Below are 25,684 nucleotides of genomic sequence, written 5' to 3' on the forward strand. Positions count from 1 at the left end.
TGAATGGGGAAAGTACACACTCACACACACACACACACACACACACACACACACACACACATCCATACAGTGGAATATCATTTGGACATGAAGATGAGGAAATCCTGCCATTAGTGACAACATGGATGGATCTTATGGGCATTTTGCTAAGTGAAATAAATGAGAAGAAGACAAATACTGTATGATCTCACTTATATTGAAATTTAAACACACAAACAAAAAAGAGATAAGATTTGTTGGTACCAGAGGTAGGGGCTTGGGGAAGGGGAAATTGGATGAAGGTGGTCAAGGAGTACAAACTTCCAGTTACAAAATAAGCAAGTACTAGGGATGTGAATGTACAGCATGATGACTATACTCAACACTGCCGTATGATATATACGAAAGTTGTTAAGAGTGTAAATCCTAAAAGTTGTCATCACATGGAAAAAAATCTTTTTTTCTTTCTCTTTTTATTGTATCTGTATGAAGTAATTGACGCTAACTAAACTTGCAGTAATTGTTTTGCAAAATATGTAAATCAAACCATCATCCTGTACACCTTAACCTTCTACAAGGATGTATGTCAGTTACATCTCAATAAAACTAGGGGGGAAAAAAGAGATGCTGACAAAGATTTGGTTGCACAGGATTATGTCTTCATAATTGTCTTCATCCCAACTGGACATTTCTTTAATTCTTGATCAGAAATGTTTCTTGATAGGATTGAGGACAAACAGAAAAACTTGAAAAAGGAAGAAGAGGCTGTTTTGTGCTTATTCCCTATTTGTCTACCACCATCCTCACTTTCCCTAGAATTATTCCTCATTTTTGAGTATCTTCTTTGGTTAACTGTATTTCCTCAGGTTCTCCAAGACTCTACAATCATCTGGAATTCACAATAGAAATTTTAACCAGAAATTGTCAGTTAAATGTAATTTAATTAAAAAGATTTAAACCTCAAACTTTCATGAAGCAGCAGTACTTGAAAAGAAAGTGGAAACGAAATCGATGTGGGTTGTTTTCATTCCTCTAGTATTAATGTGCTTTTGTAAACCATGGGAATATTATCTGGTATGGGAGTACACACTGGGGAAGTAGGCAGGAGAATATTCAGTGTGTCCAGCACCAGCTCTGGTGTTGAACAACCTCTAGTAGAAAAGAGAGAGGAAAATAGGTAAATGAAACAAGATTTGACCCCTGCACCACGATTTCTCTAGAAATGTTCATGTGAAATGGCCTCGAACCGACACTGATTACTGCTTAATCTGTGGGACCCTCCAAACTCATTCTGAAATGCTGTATAAGTCTCACCCTGTAGACACTGAGACTTGGTTATTTAAATGCAAAGTTTCAAGTTATGGTTAAGCCACCTGCCACAAATTGCTCTTTCTAGGCAGGAGGCATCTATAAGCTGCTTTATTAAAACAGGAATCTTGAGGTCAAAGAAGTTCCTTCTGCTCTCTGCATGCCCTAAATGTGGAAAGGATAACCATGTAAATTTTGTATTAAAGATTTGGTTCATTTGGTGACAGATTTAGGAAAGAGGACTTTTGGGACATAATTTGAAAAAGCCATTGCCTCCTCCTTCCTCCTCTTCCTCCTCCTCCTCTTCCTCCTCTCCCTTCCCCCCCACTGTGCTTGCTTCTTTTCCTGCTTTCTTCTTCCACTTCCTCCCCCTCACCTACCCCCCTCTTCCTCTTCTTCATCTTCGTCTTCACCATTTTTTTTTAGAGCTATGGACCTTGTAATATCAGATATCATGATTAAATTTCCTGATAGACACACTGACTTCCCATTCTCTGCCAACCTTCTATTACAGGGTTTCTCAAACACTAATGTCCCCTTGAATCCTCTGGTTAAAATGCCACCTCTGATTCAGTAAGTCTGGGATAGGGAGAGACTCAGCATTCACCCAAGCTGTGGATGATGCTGGCCCTGCTGCTCAGACGGTAGGCTCTGCGACTTAAGGAAAAGTACGGAGTTTAGGTTCTTACCAGCTTTTGGTTAAATATGGGTAACTCAAAAAGATTTAAATTAAAAAATTTATATTCTAATCAATATAATTTTCCTACAATTATTCTAGTGTACAATGTAGCCTTTTTCTGCACAGTAAGGTTTTGATAGTAAATATAGAGACACTGCAGAAGGCACCATAAAACTAAACACATAAAGACTGAAGGAAAGAAGTCTTATTGGCGAGGCCTCAAAAATGTAAGAAGTAAATCTTTCTGTTGAATTAGAAGGATTGATTTCCAATAGTCTATGTCTTGAAGAAGAGAAGCAGTAATTCCTGGCCTTCATTCTACTCATGGCTTGCAGAAGAACTTGCCATTTTAGCTATTTTATTCACCATGGATCTTTTTTATTAATAGATCTCCATGCTACTCTAAATGTAAAGGAATACTGTTCCCCACAATCCCCTCTCCAAGTTGAAATCAATCCCACTTGTCACCCCCCTAGACAGAAGATAGAAGTTTCACCCCCCAGTGAAATCCCTTCCATCTGAATTTCCTGGGTAGACAAGTCTAAGACCCAACACTGATCACCACCTGATGTAACCTTGTCTAAGCCCATTCTCTGTGACATTATATGCTACTTCTACAGGCAATGTGAAGCATCTGCATGAATGCTTCTCTTTTTACAAGCATTTATTGTCAGCACCATAAACATTTGGACACAATATTCTTCCTTTATAAGTTTTCTGTAAATACAATTAGAGTAGATATAAATCAAAATGATGGCAGTCCTTCTATGGTTTTTTGAAGTTCCCAGGAGTGCTGTTGGGCTCTTTAATTGCTTACTAATGTAAAAATATCATTGTTAGTAAAGCATAAATCATGGCAATTTTGCCCCACTAGAGGCTAAAAGCAGCACAAGAAGTGGTAATTAAGATTTACTAATAGATCTGGCAATTTCTGTAATAGAGGCTTTTAACAAGGTAGGGAAAAATGGCATGTCTCATGCTACAGTGAAGCAACAAAGAAAATATGAGGTTTTCTTCATGCAAAAGAGATCACCTGTTTGGAGCACCAGGGTGGCTCAGTAGGTTAAAGGTCCAACTCCTGATTTTGGCTCAGGTCATGAGCTCATGGTTTGTGAGTTTGAGCCCCACATTGGGCTCAGTACTGGGTGCAGAGTCTGCTTGAGATTCTCTCTCCATACCCCTCCCCCTGCCTCTCCCCTGCTCTTTCTCTCTCTCTCTCTTTCTCTCTCTCTCAATAAATAAACATTATTAAAAAAATAAGAGAGAGAAGAAAGAGAGAGCCCTGTTCAAAAAACAGTGACCAGACAGCAGTAACAGTGTTTATTTTTTTTTTTCTGGTTCTCTTTTTGTTTTCTTACTCACATGACAACTTATGAATACAACTTGAGGTGGGGAATAGCTTTGTACATTGTATGAACTGGAAGGCTTTTTTCCTTTTCTTTAACAACCAGAAAACTGAAGCCAAGGTAGAATAGCTGGTCTTCACTAGCAGGGAGCAGAGCCTGGACTGGAAACCAGGCACCTGCTTGTCAGTGAAAGACTCCATACAGTTGCCTTGTTGTTCATCAGAGATTCTCAAAAGTTTTCAAACCATGAATGTTCTTCTGTTTTATTCACCCCCGCTCTTTTCCTGTGATGTCTACCATATCTATTTTAAGATATATTGGAGTTGGGCATCATTTATGATATTTGGTTTATAGAGTAGGAAACTATTTGAATTTGGATGCTAGGGATGGGAGGGCACCACACCCCCTTCTGAAAGACAGGGAAAAGATTACATCCCTGGACCAGTGCTGATGGCTTCTAAAATAAAAAGAGGGTTCTGTGTTGAGTGAGGAGTTGTGTCTTTCAGATCTGATGTTCAGGAGCTGTAAGCAACAACAAAAAATTTCCTCCTTGATGCAGTTTTAAATCCAATTAGTATTAATTAGAATTATATATACCCACAGGAGGGGAGCCATACTGTAGAGGCCAGCAACTATGGATCTACTTAATACCTCTCCAGCCTTACATGGGGCCTTTCATCAAAGGCTCTCAGAATGTCTTCAAACTATGAATTTTATTTTATTATTTTACTAATTTCTTTTCTTTATCCCACCTTACTTATTCATTTATTCATTAGGTGGAGCACCCGCTACATTTCGTATATCAATGCTCTATGCTAGGAAATAGGGATAGAAGATTATGACCTACATTTTATCTTCCCAGTGGAATTTATATAGTGGAGGAACAATACAGATGCCAGATATATAAACAATTCCATATATAATTGCAAGTTGTGGTCTGATTCATGAACAGAAACCCAGGTGCTGAGAGAGAACAGGTTTAGATATTTGACAAGGGTGATCTGTTGCGGTACATGAGCTAGGGAAAGAGTGCTTCAGATAAAGAGACACACATGTACAACGGGGATAAGTTGAGGGCAAAGTCATCCTATTTGGGGAATTGAAGGAAACTATTCAGTGATGTTGGAACACAGAAAGTGAGAGACACAAGCATTAAGGTGGAAGAGTGGGCAGGGAGCAGATCATGTAGAGCAGAGTAAAGAGTTTGAATTTTTGTTTATCTAAAATGAAAAATTGTTAAAGGACTTTAAGCAGAGGAAATGGAGTGATCATTTTAACTTCAATAGATTTCTCCCCTGCAGTAATGGTTATGGGACTCTACGTATGTGGCCAAAGGGCATAGCATAGTATACAATCATTGTGTCCTTGTTAGTTTCCTGGTTTTGATAATTGCTGTAGTTGTGCAAGATGTAACCATTGGGGGGAATTGAATGAAGGGTGCACACACCACTACTTCTGTGTACTATTTTTGCAGCTTCCTGTACATTTGCAATTATTTCAGCATAAAAAGTTAAAGGAATATTTCTTCAGATGCTTGCAGAGAATGGTTTCTAGTGGCATAGGCTCAAGCAGAGACGGTTGAGAAGGCTGTTTCAATAATGTTGGTAACAGAGGTGGCCAGGACTGTAGCGGTGGCAATAGAGACAGAGAAATGAATGGGCAGGAGATATATAGCCATAGATATAATATTAATTTATTAATAATTATTATTGATATTAATAACAAATGATATTAATGTAAATATTTGTGTATATTTAGGTAGACTGGACAGAACTTACTGGAACATTACATGTGGGGAGTAGAAGAAAGGGAAACCTGAGAATACATGGGATTTTTACTTGAGCAGCTGTCTGGGTTTAAATTGTTGATGTGTCTTAATTTGGGCATGGCCTGGACAGAATTAATAGAGGCTGGGATCTTTAGGGTTTCTCTGAGACAGGTGACCATATATATCAGAGGAGCTCAGAGGACTAGTCTGAGGGTGATGTAAATTTGACAGTAGACAGGTATGTCAGGAGAGAATAGAAGTATCCTAAAACAATGCCCTGGGGGAAATGAAGTAATTAGAAGTCCAAGTAAGAAGGAATAGTCAGTGACATAGGATGAAAAGCAGGAGAGAATAGTGGTATTTAAATCAAAGGAAGAAATTATTTCACAAATGAAGAAGTGCTGAAATGTAAGGATATTTCTGAAAGTTTGAGTAGGAAATTAATGTTTGTTAGATCTGGCAATACAGTATGTTGATTCTCTTAATCAGAAGAACTTGGAGTAGTAGAACCGGTGAACATTTGGGAGAAGATATGAAGCAGACGCCACTTGAGAGGGGAGCAGAAAAATGTAACCACAGCTATAGGGGTCACTGTAGAAACAAAATACTTGTTTTAAGAAAGAGCATTTTTAAATGTTGATAGAAATGGTTAATGGGATGCCTGGGTGGTTCAGTGGGTCAAGTGTCCAACTCCAGTTCAGGTCATGATCTCGCGGTCCGTGAGTGCAAGCCCTGCATTGGGCTCTAGGGTGACAGTTCAGAGTTTGGAGACTGCTTTGGATTCTGTGTCTCCTTCTGTCTCTGCCCCTCCCCATTTGTGTTCTCTCTCTCTCTCTCTCTCTCTCTCTCTCTCTCTCAACCTCTCTCTCTCTCAAAAATAAATAGACATTAAAAAAAAATTAAAAAAAAAAATAAATGGTTAATGAGTGAGTGGGAGCCTGATGATGCAGAAGAGAGGAAGAAAATCACTCTGGGTCCTTGAGGAGAAAAGATGGATCCAGACTGTGTAGAGAGAGCAGTGTTAGAAGCAGGGATAGTTTTCTCCACTGAAGCAGGAGGAGGGAAGAAAGATGTCTTTGCAGGTGGATTTGAATTTTGTTTTTAAGAAGATGGAGAAATTCACAGTGCATGATTTCTTTTTTCTCACTGAAGTGTGAGAGAGCTAAGAGAGAAGGCAGATATAGGGAAAGTTTAATGGGGAGAGAAGGACGGGACATAATACTTTCTCATGATGACTGAAAAACTGAGGCTGCCACAGTAGAGTAGTGTTGCCAGTGTGTGTGATTTTCTCCAGAAATATTTATAAAGCCACTGAAGTGAGATTGACAGAAGGTACACAGTAGAGTACATACACCCAGGATTTGGCTTTCGCCAGACCCGTGCTTCTGCAAAAGAAGAGGGCAGCAAGGCAGTGGTGCCATTTGCAGAGTCATCATTATGAAACAGTCACCACCATGACCATAAACATCCAGGGTTCAGTTAAGGCCACGAAGTGGAGGGCATGTTGAGAAAGAGGTTGAGGAGATAGATTAATTTGCTGATCACAGAGGAAGGATTTGAAAGGGAGAGAAAGAAGGGAGAAGTAGATAAATGTCTTAGATTAAATGATAAACCAAGCCATAGGGGATGACTCAGGATGTATGGTTTCCGGAAATGAAGTTTATAAAAAAAGTGCTACAGATTTTTTAGACTATGGTTATATTTGGTGGTTCCAATTCTCTGATTTTCCTCTGAGTTTATGTAAATGTAGGGTGCTAGCCCTACACCCCGGGGAGCAACAGCTACTCTGGAATTGTTATCACACCTTGGAAACTTCACCCATTTTCCCCCAAGGAAACATCAGGATCTTTGTTTATCTCACTTTTTGTTTTTCAATACAGAGCGCTAATTGCACAAAACATAAAAATAATTTAAACCCTCAAGAAGATAGGAAGTTGCATTTTCTTTTCTAGAATGGGTTTATATTCCTAGAATATCTTCAAAAAGAAATCTGAAAGTGCTGTTACAGTCATACCAGCTTATTTTGGTGATATTTGCATGGTACATCTTTTTTCATCCTTAAAATTTCCAGCTTTCTGTGTCCCAAATGTTTAACCAGACTGGTAGTGTTAACCTTTTAATTGGAATATTTCATCCATTGGAACTTGATTATTGACATCCTTGGGTTTATATTTATCATTTTTTTCCCTTGATCTCAGTGATTTCAATATTCCCTTTTCTCTCCTTTTGTGCCTTTGTAAAATTAATCATTTTATAACTATTCCATTTTTTTACTCTATTAACTTGTTAGTTACACATTTATTTACTATTTTGTTAGTGGATACCCTAGACACAACATGTGCCTTTGACTTATTATAATCAATTGTTGTGTTTTGATTTTTTTTTTTACAATTTGATTTTAAAATCAAACTATTACTGTGAATAATGGTAACATCTTGGAATTCTCTAACTGTACATATCCCTTCCTGTCCTCTGATTTTTATTATGAGTTTTAATTTTAAATATGTTTTAAAGCCCATAAGGCATTAATTGCCATTGAAATACAGTTACCCACATATTTACCCTTTTTGTTTCCATCTGGCATTGCCTTGTTTCCTTCCGCTTAAAGAACTCCCTTTAGAAGTTTCTTTGATGTAGGTTTGCTAGTGATAAACTCTCTTAGTTTCTCTCTCTCTCTCTCTCTCTCTCTCTCTCTCTCTCTCTCTCTCTCTCTCTCTCTCTTTCTCTTTGGACTGAGACAATTTATTAACCCAGCATTTGTCCCAGTGCTTCTTATTGGCAGCTGGCACCTGTCTGGCGATTCGGTCCAGATCTCTCTGTCCCCGAGGGGTCAGTTTACAGCCCCCATCTTTGTGCTTTTCAACCATTTTCAGCCGCTCCAGGGCTGCAGCCCCTGTCTTGGAGGCATGACCTTGTTTCCCTAGAACTTGTTTCCCTAGATCTTCCCTATGTCATCCCCCGTAGATCTTGGTCATGGAGCTCACCCCAGAGCACCCTGTAGGTATAGGCACTGTGCTATGGAAGCAGCTTGTGTGTAGAAAGAGCTCTCATCAGGGAGCAAGCTTTTTATGCTTGACCAGCTTGACAGTGTCCACCCATACAGGGACTTTCAACTTCCCAGACTTTTTGAGGAAGACTGCCAGAGCTCTGAAGAATTCCTGCTGGTTCACATCCTTTACAGTAACTCCAGGCGTCCTGCGGCCTCCAGGCTGCCAGCTGGGGAAAGGGCTCTCAGTTTTTGTTTTTCTGAAGATGTGTTTATTTCGTCTTTACTTTGGAAGGATATTTTTGTGGGGTGTAGAATTCTAGGTTACCAGTCATTTTCTTTGACTTTGATCGTTTCTGTTGAGAAGTCAATTATAAGTTATTGAGAAAAAAAATCTGTTTTCTGTTTTTAATGTTTTTCTTGGTTTTGGCTTTCAGCAATTTGACTATGATACAGCTCATTTTGTGTGTGTGTGTGTGTGTGTGTGTGTGTGTGTGTGTGTGTGTTGGTGTGTGTGTTGGTGTTATCTTGCTCAAAGTTCAATGAGATTTTTCATCTGAGAGTTGATGTCCTTAATCATTTTGGAAAACCTTTAGTCATTATGCCTTCAATACTACTTTTGCCTCATTTTTTCTCTCAATAGTTCCCCGTCTACTTGCAGGTTACAACATTTATACTGTATTCCACCATCTCTTACTCATTTTTCCTGAATTTTTTGTTTAAAAAAATGCTGAGCTTTTCTGTTGACTTTCTCCATTCTCTTAACCCTGTTTTATGCAGTATCTAATTGGCTGATAAACCCATCCATTAGGCTCTTAATATTACTTCTTATGTTTTATAGTTCCAACATTTTCATTGGATTCTTTTGATGAATGCTGGTCCTCTGGTGAAATTAGCCATTCTTTGCATCTGTTTTCTCCAGCTTGTTCTATATTTCCTTGAACTTCTAATTAAAATGTCTGCTCAGTGTGGGTCTATTTCTTTTTAATATTATATTGTCCTGTGTCTTGCCTTGTTTAGTCATTCCTGACTGAATGCTAAATACCATATATACCTATCCATATATGTATGTGTGTATGTGTGTGTATGTATATGCATGTGTGTAAACTATACACACATGTACGTATAATTAGTTTACTCAGCTTCTATTAGCTTAACCCAGCAGGGGACTGAGTTGAGTCAGGCTGGGTTACAGTTTCTCTCATTCATTCTGTTCCTAGGATATAGTCCTCCAAGGCTTTCAACAAAGAGCCTAGTGTGACCACTTGGGCTCCTCCTTTAATGGGTTTTACCCTAATTTATCCTAATCCTCATCTCCTCAGTAGCCAGGGACTGTCAGGCAACTCCATTCTTCCCATAGTGGCTTTGTAAATTACTTGTTCATCCTCCCGTATAGCCTCAGTTGTGTGTCCTGGGGAGAATCCGACATTGTTTCCGTTTTCTTTTTCTCTTTTCAGAAGCATCCTGACTGTTCACATCCCCACTTGTGTTTCTGCAAAACCACAAAAACCTACCAGTTTCTCTATTCCTGCCTGTAGGCTTGTGCCCAGGCAACTTGCATTCTTAGGTTCTTTCTCTGCCCTGAGAATTGGCAAATGTCCCCAAGGAAAAAAGTTTCCATAGGATAACAGCTCACTTTTATTGAAGTGTTCCTGTCTCTGAAATCTTGACCCCTTTAGTTCTCATTGCTTTAGCAAAAATCTGATACCTTTACACAGATTGATGGATTGATTTTTTTTTTTTTTTTTTACTTTTTCCAGCTTTTCTAGGTTGTCTTGGCAGGAGCTATGCTTTGCCACAAGCTACTCCATCTTAGCTCAACAAGCATTCCCAAAACAATGCCATTTTACAAAATAAATCATCCCCAAGGGGTTTTACCCTTCAATTGAGTGGGGCTGGGAAGTTTTAAAGGCTTTGAATGCTATTTCTTAGTAATCTGGAGTTTTGTGTTGCATTGTCCTGGAACAACATTGCTAGCAGCTGGGAACAGTGGTTCTGGCATTGGGGACCGCCGGCCTTTGCTGAGCAGCTTACTGTCTGTGCAACCTTGGCTGAAATACTGTCTCTCTACACTTCACTTTCACCATCTGTGAAATGGGGAGAGAGAAACCTCCCTATGTTTGTAAGGGTGGTTAAGGGGGAATATGTTTATTGATGGCTTCCTTTTGTTACATAAATGCCTTATGTATGTTATCCCACTTTTTTAAGTTATATTTTTATTTTTTTAATGTTTATTTATTTATTTATTTATTTATTTATTTTGAGAGAAAGGGAGACAGAGCACAAGCAGGGGAGGGGCAGAGAGAGAGAGAGAGATGAGAGAGAGAATCCCAAACAAGTTCTGCCCTGCCAGCAGAGAGCCCCACGTGGGGCTTGATCCCATGAACCATGAGATCATGATCTGAGGCAAAATCAAGAGTCACATGCTCAACCAAGCGAGCCACCTAGGTGCCCCAATGTTATCCCACTTGAATATAGTATGTACCGTAGTACATATTAAGTATTCAATAATGGGTAGCAATATTATCACTTATCTTGGTTACAGCCCAGCCTCCATTTTAACTTAAAGTGAAATAATTCATCACCTCCTAGTCCTCTTCCTTATGCCTTACCCTTTTGACTACAGGATATGGATAATGTAAATACAGGCCACAGATAATTGTTTAACTTATGACGTTCATATAGTTTGTGCTGCACTTAGTAATCAAATGTATGCAAATCAGGGGTGCCTGGTGAAGCGTCTGACTCTTGGTTTCAGCTCAGGTCATGATCTCATGGTTCGTGGGTTCAAGCCCCGCATCGGACTCTGTGCTGCCTGTACAGAGCCTGCTTGGGATTCTCTCTCTCCCTCAAAATAAATAAACTTAAAAAAAAAAAACATATAAGTCAACAAAAAAAACACAATAAATAAAGCTTAATTGTTCATAATTTTGATACTTAGGACAGTGTAAATATGCAGGGTATTTGTCCAGATATTTTCCAAAATCACATAGCTAGTTTTGTATGGGGCCCGAATAGGCACTATATCACCAAAACATCAGAAAGTTGTTAGAGCTAAATCCCTAAAATGCCAGATTTTTCTTTTGATTCAAATGACATGTTGGGCTTCTGCCTGATGAATTTACACCCATGCACTTGCGCATGTGTGGCTCACAGGTTGGGGTGCCCACAGCTTGGGTCTCGGTGGCTCCTGGGGTGGTATTTGCACTTCATTTCTCTGGCCCTGTGTGTCTGATTCCATGACATCTGTTAAGGAGACAGTGGCAGGAAGACATGCATATGAAATCTCAGTGAATATAGGCTGCATTTTAATGAGCTGAGGCTGCTGTTACCTTATCATTTATTTTGTGGCCTTTGGGGAGTTGACAGGCAATACCCAATCTGTTTCTCATCAGTTCAAATCTCAATATTTACTTTTAGATGTTTTGCTCTAAAAGCTTAAAAAGAGAGAGAGAGAATTGTCCTTTTTTACATCTTCAAAAAAGAGATTTGGGTGTTAACATAGAAAGGAAACAAGAGCCATTTTACATATAATGAAAAAAAATATATCAAGAAGAAAAACATAAAAAAATGAAAAAAATCATTACATTAACATAAGCTGGAAATGATCAGTTTTGACATACTTTCTTTGTTACAGTGGCTTTCTTTTTTTTTAATGTTTTATTTTATTTTTTTGAGAGAGAGAGAGAGAGCATGAGCAGTGGAAGGGCAGAGAGAGATGGGGGCAGAGGATCCAAAACATGATTTGCACTGACAGGCTGACAGCGGTGAGCCCAATGCAGGACTCAGAACTGTGAGATCATGGCCTGAGCCAAAGTCAGATACTCAACTAACTGAGCCACCCAGGTGGCCCCTACGGTGGCTTTCCATTAGCAAATGTGTAAACCAGAGATTACCTTTCTGCTTTAGTCCTACCCATCCCTGTTAAGAACTGATTTTCAAAGTCTCAGGTGAATCCCAAGATAATTCTGTTAGTACTGAGCGCTGATTACCCAATCAACCAGATCACTAAAGAAGATGTTCCTCTAAATGAAGGTCAGGATTTTAGATAAAGTGGATTTTGAATCTCCCTAATCAAGTTGTCCACATGCAGTAGCAGTAACATCACCTGGAGTTCGTAGGACTGTGCACACTCAAGCTCCACTGAGTCAGAATCTGCATTTTAATAAGACCTCCAGGTGATACCTATATACAATAAGGTTTAAGAACCTTATTGGAGAACCAGTGGAGACCAAACGTTGACAAATTTTTCCTGTAAAGAGCCAGATCGTGGGGCGCCTGGGTGGCGCAGTCGGTTAAGCGTCCGACTTCAGCCAGATCACGATCTCGCGATCCGTGAGTTCGAGCCCCGCGTCAGGCTCTGGGCTGATGGCTCGGAGCCTGGAGCCTGTTTCCGATTCTGTGTCTCCCTCTCTCTCTGCCCCTCCCCCGTTCATGCTCTGTCTCTCTCTGTCCCAAAAATAAATAAAAAAAAAAAAAAAAAAAAAAAAAAAAAACGTTGAAAAAGAGCCAGATCGTGAATATTTTAGGTTATTCACGCCATACAGTCTCTGTCACAACTCAGCTCTCTTGTAATAGTGTTAAAGAAGCCATAACACATAAAGGCATGTGGTTGTGTTCCAATAAAACTTTATTCATGGGCATTGAAATGTGAATTCCATATAATTTTTACATGTCATAAAATTTTTTGTGTGTTTTCTGAACCACTTATGAATGTAAAAATTATTCTGCGTTCACAGGCCATAAAGAGGAGGTGGCAGGCTGGATCTAGTTTGCCGACTCTTGACATGGTATCATTTATTTTACCTGTCTGGGCATGCTAGTTGCCCTCTGGACCTGTCTTAGTTTGGTTGGATTGCCGTAGCAAAATACCATGGGCCGTGAGGCTTACACACCAGAAATTTATTTTTCACAGTTCTGGAGGCTGGAAGTGTCAGATCAAGGTTTGAAAGGATTGGTTTCTGGTGAGAGCGCTCTTCCTGGCTTGCAGACGGCTGCCTTCTCACTGGGACCTCACAGAGTGGGAGAGAGAGCCAGCGTTCCAGTGTATCTCTTTATAAGAACATTAATCCCATTTTTTTTAAAGTTTATTTATTTATCTTGAGAGAGAGAAAGTGGGGAGGGACAGAAAGAGAGGAAGAGAGAGAATCCCAAGCAGCCTCTGCACTGTCAGTACAGAGCCTGGTGCAGGGCTAGAACTCACAAACCGTGAGATCGTGACCTGAGCTAATAGGAATAATAATCCTATTCCTTCAACTAAGTTACAAGGTCCTCTAGTGCAGATGGTGCTGATTGAGGATCCGGGAATTCAAACAAATTTAAATTACTGGGTTGAGCTTAGTAGTTCTTGATTGCCAACTACAGTGACAGCCTGATCTTTCCTGATCTTGAGTCTCCCAGTTTGCTAAATGATTTCAGGTTTCCCAAGCATCCTTTTGGTCTATTTCCTCATCACTACTGTCGGTGAAGAGGCGTGGAAATACATCTATCTTCTCTGTGGAGGCATTACCAGCTAATCATTAGAGGTTTGTTTTGAAGAGCCAGTGCTCTGTACTATCAGGCACACAGAAGAGACTTAGGCTCCAGGGAAGGCCCAAACTATATAACCCTTACTATTTCATCTACTTTTCCAATGCCATAAGAAGACCACCTCTGCCACTTCCTGTCTTGGGGGTCTTCCCTTCCCCACCCCTCTACTCATCAAATACCTATTTGGCAACCATTGTTAACACAAAGTCTTTGCTTAACAAAGACCTTTCAGTGCATTTTATCTACTATTAATGTTTCAACATTGTCAGCTATCAGTCTTCAATATTAGGTCAAAGTGAGTTGATTCCCTACGGAGCCATTCTGTATTGTTCTCGGTTGTATATTTTCTAATGTTTTGCCCAGTCCCTTTTCAATGACTCCCAAGACAGCTTCTCTCGTTTGCTTTGGGAAATGTTTGCATTAGAGGCTCATGGTGCAAACAGATGGGAACTTGGGTAAGGTCCCTGCAATTCATTCTCAAGGGTTTTCTATGTCCCAATCACAATTTAAAGCCTGAGGGAAGAGTATATGACTTAGGGTTAAACCCTATATATTATCTCACTGCTTTGCTGGCTTTGGGCTGAAATTGTCATGAATGAATGAATGCCTTTCCCTGCCTCTACCCTTTTACTCCCTTGTATTCTCAGTTGGGGCTAGGGTGCCTGATTCCATATGACTTTAGGCATGCAGCACTGTTCTCGAAACATAATTGTTACTCGATTTTCTGTGCACGCCAAGGAGAAATTCAGGTGACAGGGCACAGGTGTTCTTGACATTTTGCAAACATTCACCACAAAGCTGTTGCACTGGGCATTTCCTGCTTGAGCTGAGTTCTTGGTAAGATGCCTGCAAACAATGCATCATCAAGCTAGGGGTGCAAGGACGCATGTAAAGGATTCATGAATGGCAAATGAAGATGCTGAACAGAACCACTTTGAGCAGAAGCCATGTATTAGCATCCAGAAGGACTGATATTTTAGGAGGAATTCACCTCTTGCTGTTTCATTCACTTGAATTTATCATGTGAGGAATAGGATTGAGTTTGGAATAAAAAAACAAACAAACAAAAAACCCAGACAATTAGAGGCAACACAATACTTGTTGCAAGCTTGTGGCACACAAGCTTCCTTTGTTGTGAGGTTATTCTGGTGCTAATAACTATGCCTTTTTATCCCCCATTTGGTTTTATTAATATTTTCTCCCTACCTTGTCTTTCCATGCAAAAACTTCCAATGAATACAAGTTTCCATCAAAAAGTAACTGGTGTCATTTAAAATTATCATACGTTAACTTGAATAGCATTACTTTAATACCACAGCTCTCGTAAGATGATTGCAAAATTATTTTTGTTTAATCCAGCTGTGATGAGAGGCTAAGAACCCTTCTGAGTTGGGAGATCTGAGTGACTTAGACTTTTTGATCCTCAATTTCCTCAGCAGAAAAATGGGGGTAAAATATTTATTTCTCAATGGGATTGAAAACATTGAGCAATGTGTACAAAACATTTAAAGTAATTGACACATGCATATATTGATCAATAACAAGATGGTTATTCATTATTTGAATATTCAAAGCAGAAACATTAAAAATATGTTAATGTCCACTGGTTCTAATATGACAGAGATTCTACCAAATAGCTGTGTCACATTGAGAGGAGGCAAAACAGTCATCTCTTAGAGCATCTTTATTGGAAATCTTTGCACGTTGGTAATTTTGGATTAGAGATTTTGTTCACCAGTTCCTGTTCAGCCAAGTGCATGGGCTTACACATTATTGCTGAAATGATGAGCAGCATTTCTTTTATTCTTTGAGACTCTCAGCACACTTTTATTACAGATGGAGCAGGTATCTGGCAAAGAATTGGAGTATAGTAAATTGTGGAACAAATGGTATGCCAGAATCAATTTACTGCAGTCCCCCAAATACAATCACTTTCTCTTTACCAGCTTCAAGAATGAACCTCTAAGCACAGCTTATATGCATGTATCACACATAACTGAATGCCTTTGTGTTGTCTCTTTTCAGTGGAAGTTTATGCCACAAAAGGTAACGTAAAAAAAGAGAACAGCTATCAAGTCAAATTTCAGTCCTCTGAACTGTTATTTGGGCAAGGGAGAACAGATGGAATCATCAAGTGTCAGTGTTAACGATTCTTGGTGATTGCATCTGGCTCTTAACCAATAAGAAACTGTTGCAGCAAGCCAAAGTAGCATGCCCAAGAATGCCACTTGAGAATGGAGGAGCCTGAACTTAGGGGCACCTAGGTGGCTCATTCGGTTACACATCTGACTTCGGCTCAGGTCATGATCTCGTGGTCTGTGGGTTCCAGCCCCACGTTGGGCTCTGCAGACAGCTCAGAGCCTGGAGCTGCTTCGGATTCTGTGTTTCCTTCTCTCTCTGTCCCTCCCCTGCTCACACTCTGTCCCTCCCTCTCAAAAATAAATAAACATTAAAAAAATTTTTTTTAAAGAAAGAAAATTAAAAAAAGAAAAAGAAAAAGAATGGTGGAGCCAGAATTTAAACCCATATCTATCATCTCTTAGGCTCCCTTTTCTTGTCTCTATAAGTCACTATCAAAATTTCTGGGTGGATATTTCTCCTTGTTAGTTGTTGCTTAAGGCAATGTTATAAATAGTTTCTTCTAGAGCGTATGATAGAAAACAAGATTTATCTGTGTTCCTCCACTCTGGGGCAGCTGCTTTATAGACAGTGCCTCATTGTCTTGGGGCAATCCATGTTATCTCGATTATGTGGATGGAGCAGTTTCAATTAGAGAAGTGAGTATTATCTTCCCAAGACCCATGGTTGTTGAATAGGAAGGAGCATTAAAAGTTGCCTGAACATCTACAAATTCTTGGAGTAAAAGTGAATGACGAAACAGAAGTTTTAAATATGAGGAACTGACTCACAGCTCTGCTTTTTCATGTATGTTTAGAAGACATAGCACTTCAGGAACTTGGTTTTAATACTAGCTATTATGTAAAAGGTTGTTTTACAGTCATTCCAATGGATAACTTGGCTCTAAGACTTTTTTTTGACAAGTTAGAACTAAGAAGTTGTAATCTAGAAGAGGAATATCAGAGTAAATAAAGAAGAAATGTTCAATTCACCTTTGTAGGAACAAGAATATCAAATATACCTCAAAGACTTTGAGTTATAAATAAGAACATCTTAACTATTTCTATTTCCTTGGTGTGGGTGTTCATTACTACTATCCTTTCTCTTGGAGCTATGCATCCTAAAATTTCATTGATTATAAACACAATTTTATAAATATGTAATTTTCCAAGTCTGTAGTCTTCAAGGAGTAGGGGTGGGGGATATCCTGGCCTGTTAGAAAGGTTTCTATTTTAGATTTTCTTATTGTTATAAGATGATATAATGATAAAATATACTGGGCCACTGCACATCTAGAATTGATCCTTCCATCCATTATACAGGAGTAAAGGATGCTTACATCATGCCTGTAGAAATAGCAGTGTTGCAAATAGCCAATTCATTGTTGGTTCCAATTTGGAAGCTGACAAATACTTGCTTTATTGCCCTGCCACATGTGAAGTCTATCTTTCTGCCTACACAGCACAAGTCAGTAACCTACATAATTCTTCTGGGATATTCTAAAAGCCCTGAGGCTGGAGTTCATACCGTATATATTTGGCATTTAGAATCAGATGTGGAAGTGAATTCAGTGACATCTTGGGAGAATTTCCAAATATTCCCAAACAATTTTTTGTGCGGTTTCTCTTATTTGCTTTCTTTAGTCTGTGCTGTCCTGCTAATGTTTGCTTTTGTCATACATTTGGCATACATTTGCCATTTGGACTATTTTTCAAAGTTTATTTCAGTGTAGACGATACACTTCATTAGATTAGTTTCAGGTGTACAACATAGTGATCCAGCTTCTCTGTAGGATATGCTATGCTCACCACAAGTATAGCTACCATCTGTCACCATCCAGTGCTATTACAATATCATTGACTGTATTTAGAATTTTGATTTGGAAAAACAAATCACCATATTTGGCTGCTTTACTTCTAAGATGAGCCTATTTTACCTAAAGAGCCAAATCAAAATAGGGAGGAATTTATTTTATTCTCTTATATATTTTACCTTAAAAAAAAACATAAACATAGCAACATCAGTGAAGTCCTTTTTGGGGCGCCTGGGTGGCTCAGTCGGTTGAGCATCTAACTCTTGGTTTCAGCTCAAGTCATGATCTCACATTTCATGTGTTTGAGACCCATGTCAGGCTTTGTGCTGATGGTTGTGGAGCCTGCCTGGGATTTTCCGTCTCCTTCTCTCTCTGCCCCTTCCCCACTATCTCTCTCTCTCTCTCTCTCTCAAAAGTAAATAAATTAAAAAAAAAAAAAGTCATATTTGTCTGATACCAAAGTAGAAGCAAGACCAAAAAAAAAAAAAAAAAAAAAAAAGGAATTAAAGGTTGGATGACTATATCATTTATTGTCTAAAGTGGGACACTTGAGAGTGGAAACCCTGCACATGTTCTAGGCAAATTCAGACTCAGGGTTATCCTTCTGATAGGTATGGTATGTTGCTGACCTCAAAATGTATGCACAAGCTCTAAAAAAGAAGACTAAGAAAATTGGTGCCTTTGTTTTAAATCTAAATCATCTGGGGACTCACATGTCCCTGAGAGCAGAATGTGATTGTCCTTCAAGTCCGTGGGCCTGAGTTTGGCCTACTTTACATCCTTGAGCAGCTTTGCAGAGAGAAATCTCTTCATGTTTCCATCAACTGAGATACCCATTTGTCTGTTTGCTCTTAGCTCTTGGAGCTCCTCCATGCTAACATCTGAGGTCACTGTGTGTGTGCCTCTGAACCTCAGCCACCCCATCCATGCCTCTTTTCATTGCAGGGTTTCCTATTTTAATCAAAAGGACCCCTCTTGGCACCTATGTTTGTGATCTCATTTACACCACTCACAGTCACCTGAGGGAAATATTTAGCTATATATTGAGCCTTGTTTGGGGATTTAGGTTACTCAGGGAAGCTGTTTAGACACGTCTGCCTGGACGTTTTATACAGGTGAGTCTGCTGTGCCCTTCTATAACCAGGAGTAAATGGGCAGCTCTTCAGAGATGTGTGTACTATGGATGCTTCTGGTGGGAAGCATAATAAAACACATCTACTCTCACATTTTTAAATGTAAATTGAGAGTCTCTGTCACTATGATCCTGCCATCTCCTTCAGTCTTAGAGATGTAATTGTCTTTAAGAGATTTTCATTTTTCCTCTCTTGACTCTGCTCTCTTTTGTACCGTTCCCCACCTTTGCCCACCATATGCAGGGGGAGATTGGAGGGTGGTTGCTGGGTAGCATGGATCATTTATTCTTCTAATACTCTGCCCTAAATCTGGACTAAGCTCTTCCCCACCACCAATAAAAGCCAAGAATTTTACAACTTTGTTCTTTGGTTCTACTTTTAGCATAATGGAGCCTTGAAGCTAGCATTCTAAATGGAAGATGGTCAGAGCAAAGTAAGTGGGTAGGGATGGCTGAGATGGCTCTGAACCACTGGATTGAGATACACACTGAACCAGTAACTGGATTGTATTTCATTATAGTGCCCCTGATCTGAATTCCTAGGGAGGCGTGAATTCCCTCTAAACTCTCCAGGGGGAACTCACCTTTTATTACTCCTCCTAACCCCAACACATGAACTGTGCAGTTCACAAATGAGTGAAACCAGAAGTAAAACACAAAGCCTTTGGGGTCTTTGCTTAGAGACATGCTTGTTTTCTTGGGATCCCTGGTTCTTGCCAGCCCCTTGCTTGGGCTGACTCAATTTTAGGAGTTCAAAGTCTACTGAGACATGTGGAGTAAAGCAAACTAAGCCATAGCCAGGTGTGGGATATCTCAAAACCATAAAGAGTTTATATGTAGAGGGTGTTACCCTCCTGCCTTCCTGTTTTGCCCCTCACCTCTTCCCCCATTTTCCTACCTTCTCCCAGCCCAGCCTCAGTGCTTGCCTTAGGAAAATGGTAGTCTGCTTCTCCAGGTCTCTGCCTAACTCCCACTCACTCTCTGTAGCAGTTTGACAACTGCAGTTCTGAAAAAACAAACAAAACCCAGCACCATTTATCCTGACATACACTGGGCACCTTATAAATATCTAACAAACATTCACTTAATTATTATTTTTTTTGTATATTTCTGTAAAATTTGAAATGGTCCCAGAAGTACTCAGATTAAAGCACTCCTAAATTATTTTGAAGACACAACTAAAAAACCTCAGGAGTTTTAGCAGAGTATCTGTTTATGTGTAGAGGAAAGAGAAGGGAGAGAAAAAGTTGAATGTATCAACTTTCCATAGAGGCAAACTTGAGCAAATTAAGTCTCTTGAAATTGTCTGCAAATAGCTTGTTTCTGTATGTCTGTTTTCAAGTGTTCTATTCAATCTTCCTCTTAAAATACCTTCATTTCATGTTCTCTATTTTTCAAATAATATTCATACTTGATTTTATTTTTAGAAAACCTAATGAATTAAGGAAGGTAATTTATCTCCACAATTTATCTCTTATTTTACGAATAGGTAAGCTGAATCAGAGAGAAGGGAAAGGATTGGCCCATTTCATGTGGACTACAAAATAGACTAGAGAGGATTTCAACATAGATCTTCTTTCATAGGCTTTCATTCTTCTCCAGTACATTTATGTTTTTGGGAGAAAGTGTATATTTAAAGAAAAGATTGACTCTTTCCCAAAGGGCATGGCAGAAGTTTTATATATAGAATATCAATAAAAATTTAGATTACTTAATCATTTCCTAATTACTGGAAGGATCAAAGAAAATAGCTGGTATTATGATTAAACAAAGCTGGTAGAGTTTGCCCTTTGCTCTATTCTAATCCATCATAGAATTGAGTACAAGCTGAAAGATGAAGGACGTACAAGACTTCGTTTCTGTCTATCTTGTAGACACTTTATTTGTCGTGAGAGGGATTTACTTCTGGTAATTAAAATCATAAAACTAATGAAATGGAAATGGGAAGGATGACCACCCCTCTTGGGTACATCCAATCCTGCCAACATGTCATCATTTTTTTTCTTTTTTTAAAGAAATTCTGGAACAGCTGTGGTATTTTTGAGATACTTGTTACACATTTCAGTTATGCTAAAAAGGTCATTTATAAAATCTGAAAATTTCATTGAAATACTTCTTTTGGTAGTGAGGAAACACATTTACACATGGTACCATGTTAACAGAGCCCCCCCTGCCAGGGTTAAGAAAAGTGTGAATTTATTAATGTGATCAGAGTTTCATCATTTTTTTATTTCCCATGCAGTATTAAATTCCCATAGGAAGATCATTAGGGTAATATTTTATTTCCCCCTTTGTTTTACAGCTAGATATCTGATTCTCAGTAATTATAATTTTGATAGATGAAATATTTTGCATAATTCTTGGCACACAAAACATTTTCAGGACTAATTTAAAAAGCTAAAATTTGAAAATATTCTGCTGTAATAACAGAATGTCATTTTAAGGCCCATGATTTAGTTTAAAAGTCTTCATTTGATGTGCCTGGGTGGCTCAGTCAATTAAACGTCCAACTCTTGATTTTGGCTCAGGTCATGATCTCATGGGTTCTTGAGTTTGAGCCCCATGTGGGGCTCTGTGCTGACAGTGCAGAGCCTGGTTGGGATTCTCTGTCTCTCTCTCTCTCTCTCTCTCTCTCTGCCCCTCCCCAACTCTCTTGTACGCACTTGGGCACTCTCTCAAAAATAAATAAATAAACATGTAAATAAAAAATAAAAGCCTTCATATAATGCTTAGGACTTAGAATTTATTATAGTCTTTTTAAAAATTTTTTTAATGTTTTTATTTATTTTTGAGACAGAGAGAGAGACAGAGAATGAGCAGGGGAGGGGCAGAGAGAGAGGGAGACACAGAATCCGAAGCAGGCTCCAGGCTCTGAGCTGTCAGCACAGAGCCTGACGTGGAGCTCGAACTCACGGACTGTGAGATCATGACCTGAGCTGAAGTCAGACGCTTAACCAACTGAGCCACCCAGACGCCCCTATTAAAATATTTTTAACAGTTTTAGGTTGACCTGTGTAAAATACAAACCCATGTAAACATGTTTCATGTTATAATAGGGTTTAACTGTGCAAAATATAGTAATAGATAAAAGGTACATAACACTTAAAATGCATGCCCATATAAATGGTTAATTTGCATTATGATCTCTTTAGTAGATTCTGGCAGTGTGTTCTTAGGATGACTAAAGCAATATCTATTGTCTAATATTAAAAAGTCATTAGGCCAAATGTTTGTCTATAATACTTCTGTATTAGTCACTGTGATTAATGTTATATGATTTTTTTTCTTTAAAATTTGCATTTAGGTCTATAAATCCTCGATTTCCCTCTTTCCCTCCCACCTTCCTTCACTTTCTCCCTGCTCCCCACCCCCTCCCACATGCAATCTTTCTTTGGAAGTAGACAGTATCTTTCTTACTAAGACATAAGATATTCAGTATTGCTATTAATGAAACCATAATTACTGGATATTGCCATTTTATATCTCTACTGTCACTTCTGGTTGTAGATATTATTTCCCTATTTCAGGAACTTTTTTGAAGAATGATTATTAGTAATAAAAGTATATAGAGAATTTAAGTGACAGCTGTTATAGGTGTATCTTTGATATTTTAGATAATTGCTTTTAAGTTCAAATTGATGATGGATTACATTGATTAAAGAGAAGTAGGTAGACATAAAAGAGAAATTTGGAATCAATCCAAAGATGATATATTGCAAGACGCAAAATGGACAGTGAATAGTTAAAAGACTAATACCAAGGCTGTTTGTTAACTGGAGATAAGATGCTAATCCTGTACAGCCTAATAGAAATCACATATCCTTTGCTAGGAGTTTTAATCTCTGTTAGGCTTTATTTGTCTTCCTCTTATTATTATTATTAAAGTGAGCCAATCAGGTTAAATTAATTAATTTCTGTCAAATGAATCAAAGTTTGGTTTGTTATTTTCCTAATCATTTCAAATTTTTCAAAGTCAAATATATTAACATAGTGCTTGTAAATATATTGGTATAAGAGTGATTGCCCTGAAGGTTGGTTTTAGAAGCTTCTGACCATGAACATATTAAGCATTTACATTCTTAATGTGTAAATTGTAGATAAGAGATTGAATAGTGTAATTGCTGAAGCTGAATCAGACATAGTTAGTCCTGTAAAAGAAAATAACAACAAAATTTCCAATAAGAGAGTGGTTTCTCTTGCTGAATTCAGTGTTTAACCTATCAGTTACCATACTGTAAATTTAGCTAGTGGCAATAAAAAGTAAAGTATTATATCTCCTGTGTTCCTAGCAAAGGGTACAAAAGTGAAACCAGCCTAAGAAGTATGTCTTTTGTCCATCAGAGCGTCCCCAAACAGACCTTTACTCTCTCATACAGTACTGTTTCTAGAGGTGATGGAATCCTCAGAGCATCTTTTGGTATCAAATATATATATGTTTTGGTCTGCCTTTAGGAAAAAAAAATTATTAGGAAAATTTATTAGGAAAAAAATATATTATTTTACCCTAACCCATGAGGGCCAGTATTTTGTTTTAATTGGCCTTCTTACGTTAGAGAAGGAGGACATCTGATTTTTTGTTTTGTTTCATTCTTCTTAGGATAATGTTTCACCTACTAGCAGTTTGTGCTAAGTTTTAAGTTTTCTTGTTTTATTGTAGTTGCAAAGGTAGTGGGTGGAATAGGGAATCACCTTTATACACGTTATCATTAATACCAATATATATATACACCTACTTCCCCTCTAATCTTACTGCTCTCTGAAAAGATTCAGAATGCCTGTCTATTGGAAGGAAAAAAAAATCTTTCTTTAAGTATCTAATTTATAGTTTTAGATTTCAGAGTATACCTTATTATTAAAGAACTGTTGGGCTATACTTACAATATTATTTTCAGATTTGATCACTGAAATAAATAAAAGAGAGGGAAAAAGGAGAAAGAAGAATCTGGAACAAGGTCCAGAGAGCAATAACTCAATTAATCAGGGATGTAAGGTGATTTCATAAGCAAATTGACTTTAAAAGATTGGGGCTTTATATTCAGGAAATGTTAAGACTTAGAGGTGATATAATCAAAACTTTGAAAGCATTTATAAAGAAGGAAAAAATACATAATTATAGAATATTAAGACACAAAATTTCTTCAACTTTAAAACAAGAAAAAATTTGAACAAATGAGATGCTACTCTAGACCGTGAGCCATGAAACACTTAAACATGTTACTTAAGCAGAAATAGAGTTTAGATTTTCACTGCCTAGTAAATGGCCACTGCCATATGTGGCTCATGAGCCCTTGAAAAATGACTAGTGACTGACTGAGAAGCTAATCTTTAATTTTATTTAATTATAATTAATAGTAATTTAAAAGCTAATATTCAGTTCAGTCATTGAAAAACTTTGAAGTATTATTTGGAAGTACTTGAGTAAGTGAATCTACTTTTTCACCTGTGCATTTTGTAAAATCTAAATAGAGATCAAGTATTTCTAATGAAAATTTAGCATCCAGATGGAGATGTGCTATAAATTATACTTTGGTATGAAAAAAATCTCATTAGTAACAAGATATTAGTAAAATGGCTCAGTAATATTTTTTTTAATATTGACACATGTTGAACTCGTAATGTTTTAGATATATTAAGTTAAATAAAATAGATAATTAAAAATAATTTAACTTGTTTCTTCTTGCTTTTTTTGATGTAGTGACTCAAAATTTAAAATTACATCTGTGGCTTATATTTTATATTCCTGTTGGGTAGTAATGGCCTGACTATGACTTAAGTAATTAGATATTAACGTGTTTAGATAAGTCTATATTAGGTTTATTCACAAAAAAATAGGGCTGCTTGGGGGAGATCTAAGTTTTTAGATTAATGTTGGCCCACAGCCCATGACCCTCATTTCTTCCATCTCTTCTAGAACCTCATGTCTGCATAAACAAATGTCCTTTTTGCTCCTGTCCTCACTGAAAGTCACTAGCCTGAGTCTGTCCATCTGAAGGGACTTTCTCTGACTTAGGATTTTGCACGTGTATGTTTTTCTAAGTGCCTTGAAAGCAGCAAGACTTTAGACCTTATACCATCAGGGAGAACCCAAGTTTCTCTCCTCTTGGGTAGGCCCAATCTGTGACTGGCCTTCTGAATTCTTTTGCCTTAATCTGTCTTCTAACTCAAACCTCTTCTACGACAGAAGCCCTTCTCCAGATGTGATGGACTATCTAGAGTATAGGTACCCCTGTTAAGTAGCTTGCATCTTTCCCAGTGGCTGGAACTTATCTCAATTCCCATGTTCCAGCCTTTATAAATGTCAATGCCTGTATGATAAGTGACAGCCTTCCTATCTCCTCTGTAGAATAGAGACCTTTACTTACCACAGCTCTGCTTTCACCAGACCTAGCTGATGCTGATGACATTGAAGCTTAGCCAACACTAGTCTCCCCTATAGACCTTGCTACTTCAGTGCTGACGATTTGGAGAATGCTTTTTCGGCCTATCACCCTGGTCATGGTGGTTTCCTTATTCCCTACCTGATACTAACCCTGACTCCATCTCCTTCTTGATCTGTATAGAGCAGACTGAGGAAACCTCTTATTAGAACAGTTAATGCCATGGAGTGCAATTACAGTAACTTTTTTATGAAACATCCTTTTGTGACTTTATCATAGGGAATACACTCTACTAGAAATACCATCAGTCTACCCAGCATACTATTTCTTTTTTTTTTTTTTTTAACGTTTATTTATTTTTGAGACAGAGAGAGACAGAGCATGAACGGGGGAGGGTCAGAGAGAGAGGGAGACACAGAATCGGAAACAGGCTCCAGGCTCTGAGCGGTCAGCACAGCCTGACGCGGGGTTCGAACTCACGGACCGCGAGATCATGACCTGAGCTGAAGTCGGACGCTTAACCGACTAAGCCACCCAGGCGCCCCTTTTTATTGTTTTGTTTTGATTTTTTTTATTTTTAACCCAGCATACTATTTCTGAGCAGAAGAGGATCTTCCCAGGGCCTCCGAAGTTGCCTCATAGAGATAAT

General features: G+C 38.4%; 1 protein-coding gene and 1 pseudogene across 4 annotated transcripts in view; one reads left to right on the forward strand and one right to left on the reverse strand.

The window, feature by feature from the left end:
* LOC109275579 (40S ribosomal protein S19-like) overlaps positions 1–18,399 on the reverse strand; it is a 147,112-nt pseudogene extending 128,713 nt beyond the window's left edge.
* DCC (DCC netrin 1 receptor) overlaps positions 1–25,684 on the forward strand; it is a 1,128,596-nt gene that overhangs the window by 141,754 nt on the left and 961,158 nt on the right. The gene's annotated exons all lie outside the window — the stretch shown is intronic.

This window comes from Panthera pardus, unplaced genomic scaffold (assembly GCF_024362965.1).
Source record: "Panthera pardus isolate Hobbes unplaced genomic scaffold, ASM2436296v1 HiC_scaffold_15, whole genome shotgun sequence".
Lineage (NCBI taxonomy): Eukaryota > Metazoa > Chordata > Mammalia > Carnivora > Felidae > Panthera > Panthera pardus.